Source organism: Pleuronectes platessa, chromosome 8 (assembly GCF_947347685.1).
Source record: "Pleuronectes platessa chromosome 8, fPlePla1.1, whole genome shotgun sequence".
Lineage (NCBI taxonomy): Eukaryota > Metazoa > Chordata > Actinopteri > Pleuronectiformes > Pleuronectidae > Pleuronectes > Pleuronectes platessa.
Genome location: NC_070633.1, coordinates 6,490,600 through 6,499,167, shown reverse-complemented (window position 1 = coordinate 6,499,167; position 8,568 = coordinate 6,490,600). Strand labels below are relative to the sequence as shown.

General features: G+C 43.6%; 1 long non-coding RNA gene and 1 pseudogene across 1 annotated transcript; one reads left to right on the top strand and one right to left on the bottom strand.

Moving 5' to 3' along the window:
- Nucleotides 1–5,747: 5,747 nt before the first annotated feature.
- On the top strand, nt 5,748–7,044 carry LOC128445557 (putative nuclease HARBI1; annotated as a pseudogene).
- Nucleotides 7,045–7,390: 346 nt separating this feature from the next.
- Nucleotides 7,391–7,759, bottom strand: LOC128446414 (uncharacterized). Its single transcript, XR_008339574.1, has 3 exons — nt 7,683–7,759; nt 7,540–7,599; nt 7,391–7,460 (listed from the first exon to the last, which is right to left on the bottom strand). It is a non-coding gene; the product is annotated as an uncharacterized LOC128446414 (long non-coding RNA).
- Between the last annotated feature and the right edge of the window lie 809 nt (nt 7,760–8,568).

Sequence of the window (8,568 nt, the reverse complement as noted above, 5' to 3'; positions counted from 1 at the left end):
GTACCGTTTGACTGGACCAGCAGGAGCAGTTGTGGCCCCGCTGCCTCATGAAAGCCCTGTGGAGCATAGGAATAATTAATAGCACGTTCAAAATTCAATGAATACCCTCCACACAATGGCCCCCCTTACCTGGTCACTGCACTGCATTTTTGTAATTCTTCCTCGCTAGCCCCAAAAGGATCAACATAAACCGACTGCCTCTTTTTAGGATACATCACCTGGACAAATTAGAAAATCAGCAAGGAATTATTCTAACACCAGGAGCTGTATATTGTGATTATAGCCAAAGCCCCTTACAGTTAGTGTCCAGTGATGGTGCTCACAGACAGCTCCAATCAGGACATCATAATCCAGGGGATCTACCTGCATTCATGCAATATAGAACAAAGAAAATCAAACAGGTTTTCTCAGGAGCAATTTGCTCTGACCAAGACAAAAAAGGCATACAAGTGAAGGAGCATGATTAAAAAGATCCTCCCTCATATGCAGTGTATTCACATTTATCACTTACCTTCCTCAGTCCTTTATTTTTACCTCTCCAAATGTCCGTCATTTGGAAGGAGTCCAGTAGATATCGCCTGCCTCTGCGAAATTACTCAGCGCAATCGTGAGGTATGCATTTATGATCTGTAATGGAATCAAATTTTAACCCACCTCTAAATTAAAAATCCAAATGCTGAAAACTTTGCTTACTTCACTTTCCACAAGTGCATCTGGACGAAGGTGTTCCTGGAGGTTCCGTGTAAACAGTTTGTAAGGGCCCGCTTTGCTCCACAAGACCTCCGGCTTTTTCCCAGCCCAAATGTTGCGTACCACTATGTAGAAAAAAGTTGACATATTACTTGCAATAAACATTAGCAAAATAACTTAAGTCATAATTAGCTACTACCTGTTTCCAAAATGTCTGAAGGGACACACACTGTTGCAGATGGGGATGACGGTGAGGCGGCTGGAGCTGAGGTTGAGGCGACTGGAGATGAGGGTGAGACGGACAGTGGATTCGGTCATCCATTTGTGGGGGATGCGCTGCGTAGGCTTAATATATGGGCTTAAGTGGTCAATGTTGACTTTATGAATAACTTTTGATTTCGGCGTGACTAGATCCGCGCTTTTCCCCTCCAATTTCACGATCGTGAAGGGGCCGAGCATGGAGGTCTCCATTTCCCCCCCCTTTCTCTGCTCCTGGCGTATATTTGTCCTCATCACCTTTTGGCCAACTTTTAAATTGTTGTCATGACCCATCTCCTCTCTCTTTCGCTTGATCTTTTCCCTCACTTTCCCCATGTTGGCTTGAGCCCTTCTGTAGTGGGCAGGGAGACTCTTCATTCCAACAGGTTGGGTCTCCTGGGCAATAAGAGCCTCCACACCATCATCTGTCACCTGTGTCAAGAAACACATCAGAATGTTGAGTTACAGCAGCCATGAAGTGAAACATCCTAATTTCCAGTTTTTCCCACAATACACACATTACATGTGTACTTTCCTACATACCAAATACTCCTTGGGAACCTCCGTAGGGTACCTGGCCTCACGTCCAAACATGAGGAAAAAGGGGGAGTATCTGGTGGTCAATTGCTTCTTCGTCCTTAAAGCAAAAAGGGTTGCTTGGAGGTGGCCATCCCAGGTGTTTGGTTTTTCCCCCACTAATTTGGTCAAGGTCCTGTTAGGTCATACACACAACATTGAGACATTAAGATTGCAGTGTGAAAAAAGTCACAAACTGACATTTATCATACCTCTGAATAGTTCCATTCATTTTTTCCACCAAGCCGTTGGTCTGGGGGTGGTAGGGAGAGCAGAGACTTCTTTTAATGCCAAGCTCCTCACAGACATTATAGTTGAGCTGAAAGAAAAGTTAGTTACCTAATTGGTAAACACAGTACACAGAACAGCCAAAACATACATACACACAAGTATTGAGATGTGCAAAATCTTCGTAGAAATTAAATAGTCATCCATAAATACAAACTTAAAAGCAGAAATATACAAATGAGCAATCTTCTTCAATAAAGCAGATTTAGAAGCAGAAAATTCACACCATAACTTTTTTTTGAGCAATTAAATATATCTCTTATTCTGCCCGTTTTGTGATATACATGCCTAAAAGGTGCCTAATATTTCTATACTGAAATAATATCGGTATTATAATTGTAAGCTATTTTATTTAATGAGGTTATTGTTGAGGGTTGAGATGTATGTCCTGTTCTAAGCGGGTTGTTGGTAGTGACTCTTATTTTGAAAGGGGGTTTTAAAGTAAGTGCGTTCTGTGATGAGTGAAGTTGTAAAATGAGCGGAGAATAAACGGGTGTGCTGTCCCGAGAGCATGACCTGCTCTCGTCTCCTTTGTCGGCTGAGGCCGGACCTATGATACAACCAAACACTCTGCTACATAACTATTATAACTATGATGATTTTTCGGTTGCCTATTTTTTGGTGCCCCCTCAGGACTTTTTGCCCTAAGCACAGCGCGTTATGGGAGCGGCGGCGCTGATGATACAGATGGCATGAAGAGTTCTTACCGTATTAACAAATTATTTTCCTTGGTCCGTGAGAAGCCTTTTTGGAGCACCAAACTTATAGAAGAAGTCCATAATGCAGTCTGTGACCTCAGCAGCACATTTGGTCCTCAACGGATAGGCCTCTGTCATTTGGTGAAGAAGTCAATCATGACACAAATGTACTGGTGGCCATTTTTGGTCGGTGTCAGTTTGCAACCAAATTCATCCCCACAAGCTCAAGTGGCTCAGTTACCTGATGAAAGAGAACATGTTATGGAAATGTGTTGTTATTCTGGGATAGGGTTTCATTTCAGGGCAGTCACCTCAATTGGAATGTAAGCCTTCTTTATTTTGAGGACATTCCTTCTGGCCTGGCATGGAGGACACTCCAATACCTAAACAAATGTGAGAAATCATTAAATGACAAAAGAATCAAATTGAATATGAAATAGAATGTGTAATTTACTACACCATGCACAGAGGTTACTGACAAAATTAGTTCAAGCTCACCCATTTCCTTATGTCCTCTTCCATCCCAGACCAGTAATACCGCAAGGAAATGGCATCCTGTGTTTTCTCCATCCCGCAATGGCCTCCATGCTCGCTCGCATGGAAGGCCACAAACACATCGTTTGCCTCCTCTGGTGACGTAACTACTTTGGCGAGATACTCGCCCTGCTTCCTTCTATGGCATACATAGTGAAGCTGCCCATCTGAGGGCTATGATGATATTAGTAACTCCACATCAGTGCCTTATTGTTTGGAAAGACAAGGCCACTACTTACCCTTGAAGATGTAATTTTCACATCTCCTCTTTATGGTATACTGCTCTTTGGAGGATAAACCTAGAGGATAGGCATTATGCCTCAGGAAGTCTTCAATTTCCCTGACCATTTTACGGTCCTTTCTAACTATCTAACTATGTGTCCCTGACTAAACTGTTATAAATTAGCACAGGGTAATATTCAGATTAGTGCCTATTGCTACTCAAATATATCCTATATCTAATATCTAAAATATGTATCTATACTATCCCTGCTGTAAATACTCTAAATACTTTAACCTTGCCTCAACAATCTACCAAACTCTATCACTTTTTCAATTCTCTAAAGCTATTTGTAATTCTCTCTCTTTCTCTCTGAATCTCCTTACTCGCCACAAATCATGTAAGCTGAAAAACCCATATATGTAGGCTTTGCCACCAACAGGTGACTGTGATTGAGCGTGTGTGAAATTACGTTTCTAATTATTTTGCCAATGCTTGTATAATTATAATTAGCCAAACATTTCACACATGTGTCAAATTAGTATCAAAGTCAGTGGCGGTTTTGGGCACGGTTGAACCAGGCATCCGCCCGGGCTGCACCTTTTCATGTCAGGTGGGGGGCGGCACGAGCCCTTAAAAAAATTAATGAAATCTTAGATAATAGCGAACCGCTTTGCGGGCCAGATGATGAAGGTGCCGCCGCGGGCAGCTGCCCGGTTCGCCCGTGCCCCAAACCGCCACTGACATGGACAATGAGATACTTTAGCATTTGTATTAAATTAAAATGTTTGTGATGTGTTAATTGGTGAACATAAGCTGGGGAGCCTTTAAAAAAGCTCTGGGCCATGTATTCCTTACTTAGAATTTAATTTAATAGTATTTGTATTGTGTTGGAATTTCCACCTGTGTCTGATGAGGAAACGGAGATAACTAACAGATGACCCAAACAAATCTTCTAAGATGTGGCTATTACTTTGGTGAACAATAAAGGTTATCTGGACATACATGGGTAGTCTCTACAGCGACTTTTGAAGTGCCATGGTAGTTTGAACTTCGTGAAGATGAGTGCGCAGATGTGCATATGTGTTGCATTTAGACACTAAATAAAAGACCTTACACCAAACCATGATACTAGTATTTTTTTCCGACTACAAGCTCTTACGAGCCTCTCATTACTCGTGTTTGTATACTTGCTTCATACCAACATTGATATCAACGAGCACACGAAACGCAGACTAATAGTAAGCACACAAACTCTTTTGTGGCTTCTGCTTTGTATGTGCGCAGGATACAGCCGTTTTTCATGATGTCATGCATGTGGTGTCCAAATGTGTGACCGATAACTCCGAGTTTACGGTTACATTTTGACTGTCACAAGTTAACCTGGGCGTGTTCCATGAAACATAACTCATGTTAAGATGTGCACAGGCTTCACAGTCAGCGCAACATACAGGTGCATCTATTTACAACTCTGATCAGTGGTGCAGTGGGCAGTGCCATTGTCACTGCGTTTGTTTTTATGTGGACCACGGCAGATTGATTCCCGTGGTGGGATTTTTTCACATTTATAGTTGGTCTGAAGATGATCCCGCCAGAAATGGCAATTTATTTTAAATGACGTTTCATGAAGTGTCCACAATTGCCCGTATCACCACACCACATTGTTTGTGATAATACAACAAAATATAAATTGTTTTATTATTATTATTTATCACTATCATGATTTGCCAGAGTTTTCATAGTAACACAGTGAACTTTATTTGCTCCTTCGACTGACACAGCTCCAACAAAGCACGCAGCCATCTGACAGAAGACAAGAAATACACAACACGTTGTTCGACAACGGAGACGTTAAGTTAGTCTCCAGATTTGCCTCGTCACACATGTGTCATGTTGACAACACACTCGACACACTGCGGACAGATCATCTGTTGATTTGACACAGATAAACAACACTTGCATTAAAGAAACTACGAAAAACAAACACACCCCGTTCTGTGATGAGCGTTTGGGTTGTTTTCATTGAAAACGAGAACATCTTCTAAAATCCCGTCCGCTGACTTTAACCAGCAGCGACAGGAGGACACGTGAAGCTCTACACGTCCATTACAAGCAGGTTCACCAACTTTACTAAATAAAAACACCGCTCGAGCTTCCGCCTTGTTGATGTGAGGGATGTTTACATGTAGCACTGGTTTGGCGTGTGTGCATTGTAATGATCACCAGCGTCAAACAAAAGCACTTCGAGTGGAGCTGAGGCCTGTTTCAGGTAGCTGGTTTTGAGGCAACCCCGAGTTTGTTCGCTCTGAGTTAGTGGAAACTCTGGGTTTTCCGTTTCAGGTAGCAGGTTCAGCGCAACCGAGAGTTAGTTGCTGCGGCAACATACGCCGTGGACCTAACCTGCTCGGGAGGTGGTTAGACCTACTCTGAGTTCGTTGTCTATAAGGCTGAAGGCAGTTCTCCGACAGAAGGAAGTGTTAGAAATGGCATGTCCTTTTCTACGAGAGCCCGTGGACGTAGAGGCTGCGATCCTCAGAAGGAATCTCCGTGAGGAACGATTATTAAGACCCCGGTTGGATATACTTTCTTTTCCTGATAATTTTCTTCACGAGCGCTATCGTTTTTCAGCGCAATCTATCATTTATTTAGACCACCTTCTCAGCCCCCATGTTAACTGTCAAACGCACCGGGGGCATGCTTTAAGTTCAATACAAATTATTTGTGTGGCACTCCGTTTTTTTGCAAACGGCAGCTTTCTTTACAACGTTGGTGACGCCGAGCACATTTCAAAGGCAACCGTGTGTCGGTCTGTCAGAAATGTGACTTTGGCACTGAAACGTTTTCTTTACACGTTTGTGATGTTTCCAAGTCACCGACCTATACGAACAATCAAGGAAGAGTTCTACAGAATTGCAGGTAACAGTAGCAACAATGTAGCCTATTTGTTTCTTGGAACGTTTTAATGTAATAAATAATGTGCACAATTTAATTAAATTAATTAATTTGTAATGTTCTAGATTTTCCGGGTGTCATCGGGTGCATCGATGGAACTCGTATTCCTATTAAAGCTCCTTCAGTGAATGAAGGAGACTATGTTAATAGGAAGTCCTTCCACAGCATCAATGTGCAGGTACAGGTGAAGGCCTAGACCTTCAGCATTTTAAATTAAAGATACTTAACAAAACAGCCTCTGTATCTAATTATACTGCTCTGCAATTTGAAGGTTGTATGTGATGCCAGAAATATCATCACCCAAGTGGAGGCAAAGTGGCCGGGGTCTGTGCATGACGCACACATATTTTAGTCTAATCTGAGCACTCGCTTTGCCCGTGGTGAGTTAAGCCTATATTTGAAGGATTTAGAATCCATATTTGTTCAGATGATTAATATTTCACCTGTATCGTAGGAGAGTTCGACGGTCATGTTTTAGGTGACAGAGGGTACCCCTGCCAGCCTTGCCTTCTGACCCTGTATGCCGATCCCGTGCCAGGACCACAGCAGCGCTACAACCTGGCGCATATGAGGACGAGAGCCAGGGTCGAAAACACGTTCGGGATCCTGAAGGCAAGATTCCAGTGCCTCCAAATGCTGCGAGTCACACCAGAAAGGGCATGTGACATAATAATTGCATGTGTGGTTCTACACAACATCGCGATTTTGAGAGGGGAAAATTGCCCACCTGCAGTTGCAGATGAGCAGCACATAAACCCAAACCATGCCATGGATCCACAGGACGGAAGGGTGGTTAGAGAAAGACTCTGCCAAAATCATTTTATTTGAGTTTTCTATGTAGTTAAATGTATTTTATTATTTCCGAAATGTTTTCTTTGGCATTCTTTCACCTTCCTGTATGATAGTAAACTCGTGTGACAGACCCAGCCTCTGGTAGGGGGTGACACTGTTCAACAAAATAACTTGTCCCACCACAGCCCGTGTTCTAATAAAGACAATCTACTTTTTATGAGGATTTCTTTATTTCCTGAAAGCACAAAAAAAAAAAAGGTCATTCATATTGGGTATGTTTTTGGAGCAGGAAACAGTATCCCAGTTTGTACCTCACCCACCTTTAACTTATGTTCCAAAATTTGGATCTCCAAAGCATCCTTTTGCATCTTTTGCCTAATATGGTCCATTTCCAAGTCTGCTTTGTTTATTTGTTTTCCCAGATAGATTTTATAGAGCTCTTTGACTGGAAGCTATAGGAATGCAAAAGATGACATTGGATTTCACAGTGCCAAGTACAGCGTTTCATTATAATTCCAGGGAGAATCTTACAGAGGTAAGCTGTGAAGTAGAGCTAGAAGTGGATGGCCTCTCATTGAATTCGATTTCATCCTGTTTGAGAGAAAGAAGATGTCAGTTTTAAATTGTACAACGCTATCATCAACTTTTAGATGTTATTTTTAAAAGGTGTTAACCTCAATAGGCCTTTCCTCTTCCCTTTCAAATGCTGCAGACAATGTTTCTCCATCATCTTCCTGTAATGACATTAACAGTTGTCTCATCTCATCTCATCTTCGTCCGCTTATCCGGGGTCGGGTCGCGGGGGGAGCAGCTCAAGCAGGGGGCCCCAGACTTCCCTTTCCCGGGCCACATTGACCAACTCTGACGGGGGGGATCCCGAGGCGTTCCCAGGCCAGTGTTGAGATATAATCTCTCCACCTAGTCCTGGGTCTTCCCCGAGGTCTCCTCCCCACTGGACGTGCCTGAAACACCTCCCAAGGAAGGCGCCCAGTGGGCATCCTTACCAGATGCCCGAACCACCTCAGCTGACTCCTTTCTAAGTACAGGAGCAGCGGCTCTAATCCGAGTTCCTCACGGATGGCTGAGCTTCTCACCCTATCCCTAAGGGAGACGCCAGCCACCCTTCTGAGAAAACTCATCTCGGCCGCTTGTACCCGCGATCTCGTCCTTTCGGTCATCACCCAGCCCTCATGACCATAGGTGAGGATAGGAACGAAGATCGACCGGTAGATCGAGAGCTTTGCCTTGCGGCTCGGCTCTCTTTTCGTTACAACGGTGCGGTAATCTCACGCTCCATAGTACCCTCACTCGCGAACAAGACCCCGAGGTACTTGAACTCCTTCACTTGGGCTAAGGACTCATTTCCTACCCGGAGTAAGCAATCCATCGGTTTCCTGCTAAGAGTCATGGCCTCAGATTTAGCGGTGCTGATCCTCATCCCAGCCGCTTCACACTCGGCCGCCAGCCGATCCAGTGAGTGCTGAAGGTCACAGGCCGATGATCCAATGAGGACCACGTCATCTGCAAAAAGCAGTGACGAGATCCTCAGACCACCGAACT